The sequence below is a fragment of the Theropithecus gelada genome, chromosome 7a, assembly GCF_003255815.1.
Source record: "Theropithecus gelada isolate Dixy chromosome 7a, Tgel_1.0, whole genome shotgun sequence".
In the NCBI taxonomy this organism is placed as follows: Eukaryota; Metazoa; Chordata; class Mammalia; order Primates; family Cercopithecidae; genus Theropithecus; species Theropithecus gelada.
This window is the reverse complement of record NC_037674.1, coordinates 29,337,251-29,352,083: the sequence shown is the minus strand read 5'-3', so window position 1 is coordinate 29,352,083 and position 14,833 is coordinate 29,337,251. Positions and strand designations below refer to the sequence as shown.

Genomic DNA, 14,833 nt, shown 5'->3' with positions numbered 1-14,833 from the left:
CTGTTCCTACAAAGAGGTAGCAGGCCACATGTGGCCTATGGGCCACTGTCTGCCTACCCTGGATCAGAGTGAGCCATTCAGAACTGATTGTATGGAGTCTCATTTTTGTGTGTGTGGTACCTCTGCACGCTTGAAAGTTAACATTTATGAGTTGGTTGCAGAAGAACAAATCAATAATCTGATTTGTGAAATACATATTTTACACAAAAATACCAATAATAGAAAATAATAAAATAACCATTACTTCTACAGATTTTACTATGCTCTAAGCACTGTTTTTTACATATAGTATTAAATCTTTAATGAAGTATGACCCAGTCTCTGCATTTATAGATAAAAATCCTGAGCAACAGACACAAGAATATTGATATTTATAACTAGCCACAATTTATCTGCAATTCTGAAATCCTAAAAGTTTACAATTTTTTTTTAAAAAAAGGAAATTTGATATAAAAATCTGATCTGAATTGCTGGCTATGCCTACTCTTTATTTCTGCCACTTGGGGTGAACATTCATACATTTCATGATAAAAATATTAATTATCAAATGCTACACCAGACTCTGCTAGACTCATTTCATAAAAGTTCATATAGGAATAGAATTATCTTTCTAAAGTTAAAAAACTGCCTTTCCGAACACATTAGGCCCTATAGATGTTGAATAATAAATTATGTATCTTCTACCAAAAAGTATGAACTGACTCCCATGAATGATAATGTGGTTCATTAAAAGAAAACGAGACTAACAGTTTGAAATCTTTGGGTCTAATCCAGCTTGAGTAATGAGTTGGGATTTTAAAAAAATTTACTTCACTCTCTGGATTTCACGTTCCTAACATTCACCAAATATCCACAAGGCCTGGTGAGAAATGTAGATGAAGGAAGCAGAGAAAATGTAGCTTCCAGGAGGGCAGAGGCCACAGTTAACTGGAAAACACACATCCTGTCTTTTGTCACATGAACATGCATGGCCCAAGTATTCTGAAAATTTTGAGAAAAAACAGAACCGTATTTTTATTTAAATTTTTTTAGGATAAAAAAAACTATGCAAGCTAACAAAACAGGTCTGCAGACTAAATGTGATGTACAGACTGCAATCCTCATCTGACTAATGGGCTGTAACATCATCTTATACTGCATTCAGACTCAAATTCCATTCCTTCTGGTTTTACTTGCAGCTGGTGGTAACTTGCCTGTCTTGAAGCCCCTGTAGCACTTACATATTCCACTTAGTCAGCTGTTGGCATGGGCTGCCTTCCATTTTCAGTTATCTTTTCATATCTTCATGTCTTTTATGCCTAACTAGATTATAAGACCCTTGAGGGTCCTTGAGGGTGATGAAGTATTTCTGAATTTCTGTAACAATTGGCTCAGTGCCTCAAACACAGCAAGGGCTTAATGAAAACATTTGAATTGATGTAAAAACAGGCTATAAATAGCTTTGGCTAAATCATAAAGCTAAAGTCTGAGTTACTTGTATTCTTCATTGCCAGTGGGAGACATTGTGGTAAAATCACCCCAGTAGGGGCTTTGGAATCCAACAGACCTAAATCAGAATACCAGCTTCTTTGCTTTGAGCTCTGTGACCTTGAGCTTATTACATAACTGTCTAAGGATCATTGTAAAATGGAAGGTTAACAATACTCAACTCATTCTGTGGATTAAATGAAGTCATGTATAAAGCATGTGGAATAGCATAAATGTCATTTACTGCTTATTCTCTTCATTGCTTCCATGGCCAAGGAAACAGAAGTTCCTTACAGAAGATCGAGGACTACTCCTCACATGGCTCTTCACTATCTACAGAAAATCAGATCCAATAACTACTGCAGAATCCCCAGAGGTCAGGTTCACCTACCTCACCATAGCTCAAGACATTATCTAACGTTACACGGTACCTTGTGTGATTTCCAACAAATTATGTTTTCCTGAGTTGACCTGAACATTCTTTCTTCCCCTTTTAAGCAATAAAAATACCTCTCCAAGTACATGGCCCATGACAAGTTATCTTTAGCTTCAAAGAAATAAAATAAAAAACAACGTTTGACACAAATGTGGTCAGGCATAGAGCCATGAATAATCTTCAATATATACATGAGAGCAATTTAGTTAAGGATGTGCTTTTTCAGGATTATTTCATGCAGACATGATAAACTTCTAAAACAGTCCTGTTAGGAAAACATGGATAGTGGGTCAGGATTCAGACACATTTATGATGTTATGAATGTCTATCCTCATAGGCTGCCTGAGAGAAGACTCCAGTCACTGTGGTACAAAGGAGACAGTACAGAAGCCTTCCAAAATGTCATAGACTGGTATCATAGAACCTTTGCACAAAAAGGAACTTAGCCAAGGAGTCCAGCCCTTTTCTCTACAACTTCCCAAAGGTCATCTTGGAGCTGCTCAAACACTTTCAGACTGAAGAGGAACGCACTTCTTCCAGTGATAACCTTTGTCATTGCCATAATTGAGGAATAAAACTAAGACAAGACCTTAGATCTGTTTCTGTCTCTTAGTCTGCTCTCCGAAGACATTCAGGATAGCTTAATGTGTAAGCATCTCTATTTGTATGAATATATGAGTATCACACTGTGTTCCTGGAATTATTTAAGATGTGCTAGATAATACAAAGTAAGTCTAATGAACTTTTTAATATGACTTACTACTTATCCTGATGGCAGAATCCAAACACTGTAACTTATTTCAGAATGCCTAAAATAGATATAATGCCCTGTGCACAGTGACCTGTCAATATTGCTCACCTATCCTGCAGTTTACCCTCATTATAGGATCAAAAGTGTTAAGAGAAAAAAAAATAAGTTCTGACAATTTCTAGCCCACTTTTCTGAAATTGACTACTACAGTTAATCTATGTGTTCATCCATAGTATTGTGCAGCTTATGCTTTTTTGAAAAAACTATATATATACATTTAGTATGGTTCTGTCTTTGATAATTAGAAGAACAAAGCCAGTTATATACTTACAGTCATGAGGTGAAGACAATCAACCCTTTCTCCTTTAGCAGTGGTTGGCAGAATTCTTTTGTAAAATACCAGATAATAAATACATGCTTTGCCAACCTTGCGTCTCTGTGGCAACCACTCAACTTTGCCATTGTACAGTTATAGTACCCATAGACAATATGTAAACAAATGGATGTGTCTGTGTTCCAAATTAAACTTTATTTACAAAAGCAGGTGACTGCATGGATTTAGCCCCCAAACCCAGTGTGGTGGAGTGAGAAGAACATTGGTTTGGAAGTCAGGAGAAGGAAGTTCTAGCTGTGGTCCTTCTTCTAGCTGCCTCTATGACGGCAAACAGTTTACAACTTTGGGCTTGAGACTTCATCTCTAAATGGAACAAATTAGATGATTTTTCTTGAACTTCAGTTTCAAAGTGTCTATGAATCAGCTATCAAAATCTCTTAAATAGTTGTGGTTATCGAATTGTTCAGGTTACGTTGCCGCTACATTCAGAGCTTTGATTGGGACTTTCCTTAACACTGACTCCAGGAGCTCCCAAAAGGCCTTCCTGAAAATCAGCCACCAATGTAGGTAATAAGAAGGGATGGGAAATTCCTCTTTCCTTAGGAAAATGACAGAGGCTGCTTCTCAATAACCCCCAATTTAAGGTTCCCAGATTTAGCAAGTGTAAGTTATTTGTTGTTTATCTGAAATATAATTTAACTGGGTATCCTGTATTTTACCTGGCAGTATTACTCTAACTCCTTACTTTTAAAAAGGAGTCAGACTGTTGACACTTTTACACATGTATTTTCACATGTATTGAGCTCATTAGGTCTCACAGCATCCCACATATTGGGCAAGGGATCGTTATCTTCATTCTAATCAGGAAAAAGTAGAGGTGTCAGGACTTAGGAATTATCTAATCTCAGAGCGCTAATGACGTAAGTCTGAATATCCCCTAGCATCTTCAGAGATATACAAATATTTAGTTCATTATGGACCTACAACTTTGTACAATAGGTACATATATCTATCAAAACTGTAAACTGCAAAACTGCAATTACGCTTCTATTTTGTCCATACAGTGCAACGTTTACAGCTATTTCCTAAAACAATATTCAAATGCGTTATCATAGAGACAACCTTTACCTGTCACAGCATGACTTATTGACTGAAACAATGAGTTCTCTTTATCTGGGAGAAAGGACAAGTTTTTAAATCAATTGAAACAAGTCAAATATTTTTAAAAATGTATAACATAAGATGTTAATTAAACATGAAACTAGAAAATCCAAAATTGGATGTGGAGTGTGTTGGTCTAAAAGACAACCTAAAAGATACACTTGTTCTGTCAGGAGATAAAATAAAGGATTAAAAGACATTTAAAATATGGCATGTATTTAAATATTTGATGTTTATGTGACGACAATACAGTTTTCTTTGAGGTAAGTGTAATTATTTGAGGCAACATCGCTTTGGGGAATATTCAACCAAGATTAAAAAAAAAGTCATCAAATTGAACTAAATAGGGGTAGAGGGAAGAATTATTGCCTTAATAATCCAAGAAACTCATTTACTTTAAAAAATATCAGCATAAGCCAGGACTATAAGCTAAAAGACTGTGAAAACAATCCTTAGATGGAGTGAGTGTGGTAACATCCTGTATTAGTGTGGCAAAATCTATTTTTCCTAAATTAAAAAAATTTTTTTTTTTTTTTGCTAGTTTCCCCTTCAGCACTGATCCTTGGAATCTAGGCATTAAATTTAGATATTTCTGCGGGACAAGACTTTGCCTTCTGGAGTACTGTGCTGGATAAAACCAGATGGATATCTTAGCACTAACGTCACAGGACTTTTTCCCTTTCCTCACTCTTCAGTGCCCAAATACCCCCACTGGCTTCATCTCTGGGCTCCACTACTCAAAACAGGGAAATAGCCTATCACTTTGGTCATTAACTGCCTAGAAATCATCTTTTGAAGGCATAACACGTGACCTCTGAGCCTCACAAATCTCACTTTAGTGGGTCTCCATTTCCTCAACGGAGGAGTGCTCTGTAGAGCCCTGTGGCCACCTTGCAGTGGGGTTGAGAGCTGACTGAAATTCTTGACCTATAGCACCTCTCTGTGTTTTTACATAAGTGCACAGATGATATTGAATTTGACCATGGATTTCCAAGTCTGAAAAAAACAAAATGTTTGAAAACAGCAAAGACACAAAATGGACTGATTCTAACACACGTAAGCTTCAGCTTCCTAATAAGGGATTCAAAGACCATTCTCAGATTCACCAGAGAAATTCCTCACCAGAGGAGGGAAAAAGAAATCAGCTTGTATTTCTTAGCTCTTATTATGTGCTAGGCTGCTGCCCGTCATGCTAGAAGACAGGAAAAGCGTTAGCTATCATCTTAATCAATCTATAACTCCTTACTTATTCAATCAGATGATCCATGAGTATCTTTTATTGACACCACAAAAGTGAGATAAACTATTCCCAGAAGCTTCTCTGGAGATGACTCTGCTGACTAGGTTAAAAATGTTTTGAACATTTTTCTATTTGTTTAAAACTGTTCAAGTAATATCAAAGTCATCATTGGAGATAAAGTAATTCAGACCTCCAGAATTTTCCATAGGTGTTCATGCTAATAAATAGTAAAATTTAGGGATATGGTTAAGCAATCATTGAAGAGAAAATAATTAAATTCAAACTGTGCTTGCTTTGTTTTCCATTGGCCAGCACGGTGATTCCTTCATATTAATCCCTTCATTGGAAGTCAGTAAGTCATTCAGCAATGAGGGTAGCAGATAGAAGCTGGGTGTTCACCACCACCATTCCTCTTCCAAGGTGCACAAAAAGAGTGTATTTCTCAGTCTCACTTGCTATTAGATTGGGGCCATGGAACTAGCTCTTGCCAATGGAATGGACTAGCCCCCAAAAGTTCCTGTGAGGTACTGGTCTTTCTTCCACTAACTGGAAGTGAAGTATTCCAGGACGGCAAAGCCACGCTGAAGAAAGAGCCCAGCATCCCACATTCTTACTTGGAAGATAGCCTCTTAATCTGCACTGAGCTGTGATGGAGGCACAGAATAAATCCTTGTTGTGCTAAGCCACTGAGATTTGGGGGATGTTTCTTACAGGGGCTTACCAATACAAACCAGATACCAAAGAAAGGGCTCAGGCCCAGTATTCTGTGTCACCTTAGCACGGTCGATTATTGAAAACCAGTATCAGATATAAAAGGGTGCAGTGAGGAAATGGTGAATAGTAAGGGCGGGCAGCAGAGATTATATAATGCAGAAAAAGCGTATCAGAGAGTGGAACTGGGAACTTAGGGAAATTAAGGCTGTTGGCAAACAAAGGAAACAATAGCAAAGGAACCGGCTCCCTTGATAGGGCTCAAAAGGCAGGCCACCAACAGAGAGGTGGGCCCCTGAGGACTTTTCTGACTGTACCTGGTGTTTATCTCTCTGATCCAAGCTAGAAAGGGAGCTCCTGTGTAGCCAGACCGTTTGAAATGCCTACTGTAGTCCAGATCTCTGAGAAAGACAGTGTGGTTTGCATATCTAATTTGGAGATCTAGATATTAGCTCAGAATTCCAAGGATACCATTGGAGTGAATGAATCTTAAACATAGGCAGTTTTCTATAACAAAAGTAATATTCATCAGCTAGAAATGCTTGCAGAGTGAATTTATTTACATATTTTACTTCTCAAGTACTCTCATCCTTCTCTGATTTCAAGAACTTCATGTAAGACTTTCTTCCATGAAAGCTTTCTTATCTGATGATGGTCAGTAAGAGCGAATTAAAACCTCTAACATTTTGGGAAACACATGGAAAGTGATGGGAACTCTTCAATTAAAGCCTGTTTCCTGAAAGTGAATTAAACAGTATTTGTACTTGTTCCTATTTCACTGCTCTTAACAAGATTATAGGTAGTGGTTCCTGCTGACAGATTGCATGCAAAGGAACAAGAAGCACCGGAAACTGGGGAGGGAAGTGACTGATATGAGTAAATATCTATTTGGAATATGTCCATTTAATTCTTCTGAATGAGCTCCTGGTTCATGTTAGCAGCATCTCTTGGGAAATAAGCTACACTGCATTTGTTTCACTGCTTCCACCTGCATACTGAATGAAACTGTGCAGACTCAATACAAATTTATTCTCTGTTGATCCTAAGAAGCACAGTGGAAATCTGAGGCATCAACTTGTCAGCTCTTACTGTGTGAGGAAAGACATTAAGTGAGCCAGAGACAGGTTCTGAACCTTCCAGGTTGCAATTAGTTTTTGTAATCTTTTTAGCAACAAATTGACCACATTTCTGCAGAGCCAGTAGCTCTACTTACAGGCAGAAATAACAAATGAAATTATGGCAAGATCATGGAGCCATGGATCTCTCTGTTGCCACTAGGTAGCAATATGACCTTAAGTTAGTGACTCTGAACAACTTTCTGTACTTGATCTTTATAGGTTAAGTATCTTTTGTGAGAGTAATTTCACCAAAAGTTAGACGCAAAATGTGACAGACCTGACAAATATGAAAAAAAAAAAAAATGAAAAAAGAAAAATTGAGGTAGGAAGACAGTGAGAAGCTAGACACAAAGAGGGATAAGAAAGCTCTTTAAATCCATCTCCTGTTTTTACCTGGTTGTGGGCCAAATCTCAGAAATTCTTGGGTGTCAAAAAACAGTGTCTGTTTTATCCATGAAACTCTGAAATGCCTATTGTCCTTTGTGCCTCCTAAAATCCTGTATTTCCACACGGATTTGTCTACTGGCCCTTTCCCCTCCTTCTCAATGACAGATTCTCTAGGGCAGCTGTGTCTCCCACCTTGAAGGTTTTGTGCTATATCCCACCAGCATTTTTTCTGCACCAAAAAGATTTGTGGAACTCAATGGAAGCATAGCATTGCTTTCACACTTAGCACAAATACTGGTCATTTTTGAAAAGGTCAACTGATTCTTGTAGCATTTACTGGTGCCTAGAGTTCATTCAAGAGAGAATCTTTTTTTGCAGTTTATTTTCCATGCTATTGCTGGAAAAAATACTAGTTTGCTTCCATAAACTTGAATCTTCTGAATCTAGAAGAATAAAAATGTAAGGGAGAAGTAAGTGAGGATGTTAAAAAAAAAAAAAAATCAAATAACCACTATCCTTTTCCGAAAGATGATGACTCCTAGGAGGGATATGAAATGAAGGAAATCGTTGGTATTGGCTTTTGCATATACCTTCAGTACTTCTCTCCTCTCTCTTGGTGCCCTGTCCAAGCCCACTAAGGACTCTAACATCCTAAATTCTTGCCCATCGCCCCCTTCCCCACCACACACCTCTTACTCAGCTTCGAGTGTGTCTTGCTTTGGAATTACCCTTCCCCAAAATCAAACTCTTATTTACTTATAGTATATCAGCCGGGTTAGAATGAAGCTAATTCGCATTAAGTTTATGACTAATCATCTTCCCACTACTCTCTAACATACTCCAGAATGTTTTATTAGCTCTAATTGGTGAAATTTCAGTCAGTGTGGAGGAGATATTTGGAAATAGGAAGGCATCCTCTCTCATCCTGGAAGGAAAAAAACCAAATACCACAGGTTTTCTCTTCAACTATCCCCACTACAATTCCCCAGGCCTATCCCTAATGGGAACTAACGTGCCTTTCTTTCCCCTCTCACCAACTTCCTGAATCAAGATCAATGAGCATTCCTAATTACAATTTTATCTCTCAGTGAAAGGCAATGGGGTAGAATAACTGGGATGTCTAGACTTATGCCGACCTACAGTGAGATTTTCATATCTCCGTTCCCAGTATTTGCAGCTGTCAGTTATTATACGAGCAGGTCCCAAAATTTATGGAGGATCAGGATCACCTGAAGGGCTTATTAAAACCCAGATTGCTGGGTTCTACCCATAGAGTTTGTAATAGCACTATGCTTGGGTGGGGTTAAAATTTTGCATGACAGTTGATGCTCATACTGCTGATCTAAGGACAATACAATAAGGACCACTGCTTTATACTAAACTTTACTTCCATATGGAAGGTAAAAAACATTCCTGAAGTAGAAATTATATACTCAACAACATAATGATGTAAAAGAAAAGCACCACATGTTTAGGATCAGTGTCATTTTGCTTTCCTGGAAGGTTGAGTTTTGTGAAAAGAAGAAGAAAAATGAAGTTGATAGAGTTTAGCATTAGGAGAGAAGAATCACGTCAGTTTAGAATGTGGTGCTGGGATCACCCTCTATAGTAAACTATGACCTCTGACATGTTAGAAGAATCAACAGAGGATGGAGAGACAAAGTTTCACTCTTGCTGTCCAGGCTGGAGTGCAGTGGCGTGATCTCGGCTCACCACAACCTCCACCTCCCAAGTTCAAGTGATTCTCCTGCCTTAGGTGCCCCAGTAGCTGAGATTACAGGTGCCCACCACCACACCCGGCTAATTTTGTATTTTTAGTAAAGGCAGGATTTCACCATGCTAGCCAGGCTGATTTTGAATTCCTCAGGTGATCCACCTGCCTAGGCCCCCCAAAGTGCTGGGATTATAGGTGTGAGCCACCAAGCCCAGCCGAGGATGGAGATTTTTAAGAGATATATAAAGTTATCTTGAGTCAGTCCCCATCTTGGCATGAATGAATAATTTAAGTTCTTGGTATATGATACAGGCTGCCCAAATTCTGAGGTGTGTTTTTTAAATTTACAAATATCCATGACGCTGATTTAACTGGCATACCTATGCTAAGAATGAACGGGGAAGAAAGTCTCTTTCTGGTTTTTATCCTCTCCCTTTTCCTTCTTCTCTCCTTAATTCTTTCTGCCTCCAAGGCATTCTAGAGCCATTATCAGGCTGCATACAATGAGCAAGCTCCATGTTCATAAAAAGTTTTATAGAATGAGAGCCCTCCTTCTACATTCTCTTGCACCATGTTGAGAAACTCAGACCCTCTTTTCTCCACTGTCTTGTTTCCTTTGCTCTCTCTTACTTAAGCATGCCTAAAAGGGCTTGCTGACAAGGGAGGTAAGATTCCAAGGTTTTGATTTGGACATAGGGTCTGTATACTTCCTCAGAGGCCTTTAAGTTGGTGTTTATGCTCCAACTCAACTTCAACAGAGATCCAGAATGAAGGGAAATTGGGGAGTGATCCAATTAGAAAAATAAATATATATATATATATATATATATATATATATATATATATCTATGTCTGATCCAGGGAAAAAAAGTAGGCAAGCTTCCAAGAGCAAAGAGGGATTTCTTTTGTTTGTACAACTAAATTGTACTAAATAGAGTACCAATTTTCTTCCAGCCACCTAAATTCTGAGGGAGCATGGACATTATTCACTGTCTTAGGTGAGGTCTACCAAGAATTCAACTCTGAACTAGACTTTAAGCAAAATTATTTCATTTGGTAGAGAACACTGGCAGAGGTGTGGCAAAGTAAGAAAGGGAAAGGAAGAAACCGACACAGAAAAGTTAGTTTCATGGGGAACGAGGACTCACCTCCTCTAGAAAATGGTATGGAACACACTTCTCAGTTGTTCTACCTAAGGGCAAGGGAACGTATCTACCAATCCTTTCTAGTTGTTAGTTAAGGGTCACTCCTAGGATGTTAATTTCTCTGACATTTTTTACTTGCACTCAATTGGACCTTACATGCTCTTGTAATCAGAGAAATCATACAGAGAGGCCCAGAAGCTAATGGAAGGCGTCCAGTAGATGTGAGGAGAGTGCCCACAACCCTCTTGCAGTCATTTTGAGTATTTCTCTCCTTTCATCATCAGGTGTCCTAAAATATCCGGGTATCAATAATAAATGTACCCAATGGAAGCAAAACATATATTTTAGTTTCATGACCTCTCATTCCCTGTTAGTGTCACCTTAATTCCATCCCATCCTGTTATTACAATGACTCTACCAATGTCTTTCTAGAAAACAAATGTAGGAATAAATTTATTCCAAAAAATAAAACACCATCTATGCAAAGATGTCTTTGAAATCTTGATAATTAGTTCTATGAAACAACTCAGAGAAGTAATGCTTAACACTTTCCAAATGCATACTGATGGTAAGAAAAAGTATCAAATACTCACATTTGCATTTTGTCTAGACATGGTTACAGACTAAAATCCCTCAGTTGATCAGCTGGAGGTACCAAATAAATCTCTGTTATCAGTACAATAATAGCACTTGCTTGTTTTGTAGCAGTACATATAAAAAGAACATTAAAATAAAAATGGAATCTCAAGATACAAATTTTTTCAAAGTAAACACTCACCATAGTATACTTGAATTATTAGTCTGATATAACTTCACTAGAGAAATGACAGAAAAGAAGACGAGACTAATGATATGATATGATATGATAATTGAGTTGGCAAGGACAAACTCCTAAGTAGCTAATTTAGTGTTCAAAGCAACCCCAAAGTGCATAAGCATGATTTTTCCACACTACAAATGAGTTATTGTAACTGATTTAGGCGTCAGAGCTATTTTAGTATAACAAATCAATTATTTGGCATTGTATGTCAATAAGTTTTATCTAATCAATTTGCCATTGTAGTCACAGAGAAATTCTTGTAATATGCAGCATGATCAAGCTTGACCCCTATAATAATGCCTACTTATCTGCAGGCTATAATTGTAAAAGAAGAATAAATAAAGCAATTTTGTCATCCTAATCAAACAGTGTAGATTGATTCAGATGTTACAACAGTGCAGTTGATTCAGATGTTACAACAGTGCAGTTGATACATCTCACTAGGCAGCAGACTTCATGGCACAAAAGAAAAATTAAAATTGACTGCATGAAAGTCGACTCCATTTATGCCTAGCTTTCATTAAGGGTCAGCAAGAGAAAATAAACAAACAAATAAAAACAAAAAATAAATACGTTGGTGAAAATATCATTCGGGCTCTCATTTACCTGGCAGGGGATAGACAGAAAACACAGGTTTAATGTAAATAATTGATACCGTGATATGCCTTTATAATTGAAAATAGTCAACATGGTACATTATATAACCAGTAGAGAAAGTGGGAAGTTCTTGAGTGAAGAAAATCTTTCAAATTTGGGTCACATTCCCATATTTAAATCATAAACAGCAAGTAGATGCTGAACATCCAGTTTAATGATCCTATCTTCTTGATTCTGCAATGGTATATCAGCATGTTTTTACAGTATAAAATTCTAGATTCGTAACATTTAATTCTATTCACAAAATTCTGCTGGCATGAAATCATCCTATGACAATTTAACAGAGGACAGCCTTAAGATAGGTATTATGATAGGAGGATGCATAGACCAATCAGTCACAGTCAATAGCTCCAATGAACTTACAGTCTAAGAGGGAGAGATTGACAAGAGCACAAGAGTGGGATGGATACTAATACAGAACCATCTGTGTGGTAAATGGAGATGCAGAGAAGGAACAGTCAACTGATAGGTAGGCATAAATTAGTACAACCACTATGGAGAACAGTTTGGAAGTTCCTCAAAGCTAAAAATAGAACTATGATATACTCCAGCAATCCCACTGCTAGGTATATGCCCCAAAGAAAGGAAACCAGTATACTTAAGAGATAGCTGCACTCCCATGTTTACTGCAGCAGCATTCACAATAGCCAAGATTTGGAGGCAACCTAAGTGTCTATCATCAGACGAATGGATGAAGAAAAGTGGAAGCATTATTCAGCCATAAAAAAGAATGAGATCCTGTCATTTGCAACAACATGAATAGAACTGAAAGTCACTATGTTAAGTGAAATAAGCCAGGCACAGAAAAACAAACTTCACATATTCTCACTTATTTGTGGGAGCTAAAAATTCAAACAATTAAACTCATGGAGATAGAGAGTAGATGGTGGTTACCAGACATTAGGAAGGGTAGTTGGGGCCAGGAAAGGGGATGTGGGGATGGTGAATGGGTCCAGAAATAAACTTAGAATAAATAAGATCTAGTATTTGATAGCATAACAAAGTGACTACAGTCAACACTAACTTATTGTACATTTAAAAGTAAGTAAAAGAGTATAATTGGATTGTAACACAAAGAAAGGATAAATTATTGAGGCAATGGACACCCCATTTACCCTGATGTGATTATTACACATCGTATGTCTGTATCAAAATATCTCATGTACTCCATAAATATATACAACTAATATACAGTCAATAAAAACCATAAATGTAAAAATATATAGGAAGGCAGGGAAGCACGTCACAGAAAGCTTTATAAATAATGCGACACTCAGGTTATTTGTTAACTGTGGAATTTACATTTGTATTTTTGCAAAATCAGTTTCAAAGTTCTAGAACACATTCTGAGTTAAGAATAAGAAAATTTAGGCTGGGCATGGTGGCTTATGCCTGTAATACCAACATTTTGGGAGGCTGAGGTGGGTGGACCACTTGAGGTCAGGAGCTCGAGACCAGCGTGAACAACATGCTGAAACCGGATCTCTACAAAAAATTAAAAAAGAAAAAAAAATTGGCCAGGTGTGGTGGTGCACACCTGTAGTGGCGCACACCTGTAGCCCCTTCTATCAGGAAGCTGAGTCAGGAGAATTACTTCAACATGGGCGGCGGAAATTGCAGTGGGTCGAGATCACACCACTGCCACTGTACTCCAGCCTGGGCGACAGATTCACACTCCATCTTAAAAGATAATAACAATAATAAGAAAATTTAAGAGTCAATTGTATTTCTAAATTTATTAGGTTGGTGCAAAAGTAATCGTGGATTTTTGCCATTACAACCAACCTAATATTTTTCTATATCCTTTTAGCTGGATAGTAACCACATCACCGAGTACTATTTCTGTCACCAGATACTTATAAAATCAAATTAACAACTATATTGAAGACATTGTTCTAGGTGACAAGTGAAAGCAAACTAACTAAATAAACACATAAATAATTAAAGCACAACCTTTACAACCCAGGAAGGAAACAACTTATGAAACAAATTTTAGCACATAAAGAGTTAAATATTAATAACTTAAGATAGGTTTTAACAAATGGAAAGTCATCCTTTCTTCTTGGATAAAACACTTCAACACCATAAACATGTCATTTATCATTCAATCCGTGTATTTATTGTAACTTCTGTAAAATACCAACAAAAATGTTCAAAGTCAGCAAGTGAGATTTAAAGTCTGTATAACAGAAACATTTTGAATGAAGTCAGAAAATGAAAAATCATAGATCCGTCATAGAACCACAGCTATCTGATCAGCAGCTAGTGTTACCAGATACTGAAATATGTACCAAAGTCTCCATATTTGAGACTGTGATATAGTACATTGAATAGAGAGCCTAAGGAGTGGGGAAAAAATTAGGAAGTCCAGGAAAAAAAACCTCAAATACAAATATAAGTTTATATATTATATAAATGTCAACTCAATCCACCAGATTAAAAAAATACATTTTTTAAATAATTAGTATCAAGACATTGTATAATCTTTTGGAAAATGATGAAATTGCATCCATTCCTTATACTATATACCAGAATAAACTCCAAATGGATCAAGAATACAAATGAAATACATGAAGTTATAAAAATATTAGAAAAAAAATAGATCCATTCCTTTATAACCTGAGTGTGGGGAAAACCTTTCTATGTCTGAAATACAGATGCAATAAAAGATTGATCAATGTGGCTCTATAAAAAAGAAATTTTTATAAGGCAAAAAAGAAAATCACAATAAAAGAGTATAAAAATCTGGGAGAAAATGTTTGCAACATGTATCGTAGTGAAGACTAATAGTCAAGAAGTCACTATGGTGACCAACAGGTCGAGAGGCTTCTTGGTAACTGGTACCAGCTATAGGAAAGCAATTGCCACTGCTTTCCTGGAACTTGAGTAAAT

General features: G+C 37.1%; 1 protein-coding gene across 2 annotated transcripts in view; it reads right to left on the bottom strand.

Moving 5' to 3' along the window:
- UNC13C (unc-13 homolog C) overlaps positions 1-14,833 on the bottom strand; it is a 690,142-nt gene that overhangs the window by 586,098 nt on the left and 89,211 nt on the right. The window lies entirely within an intron of this gene.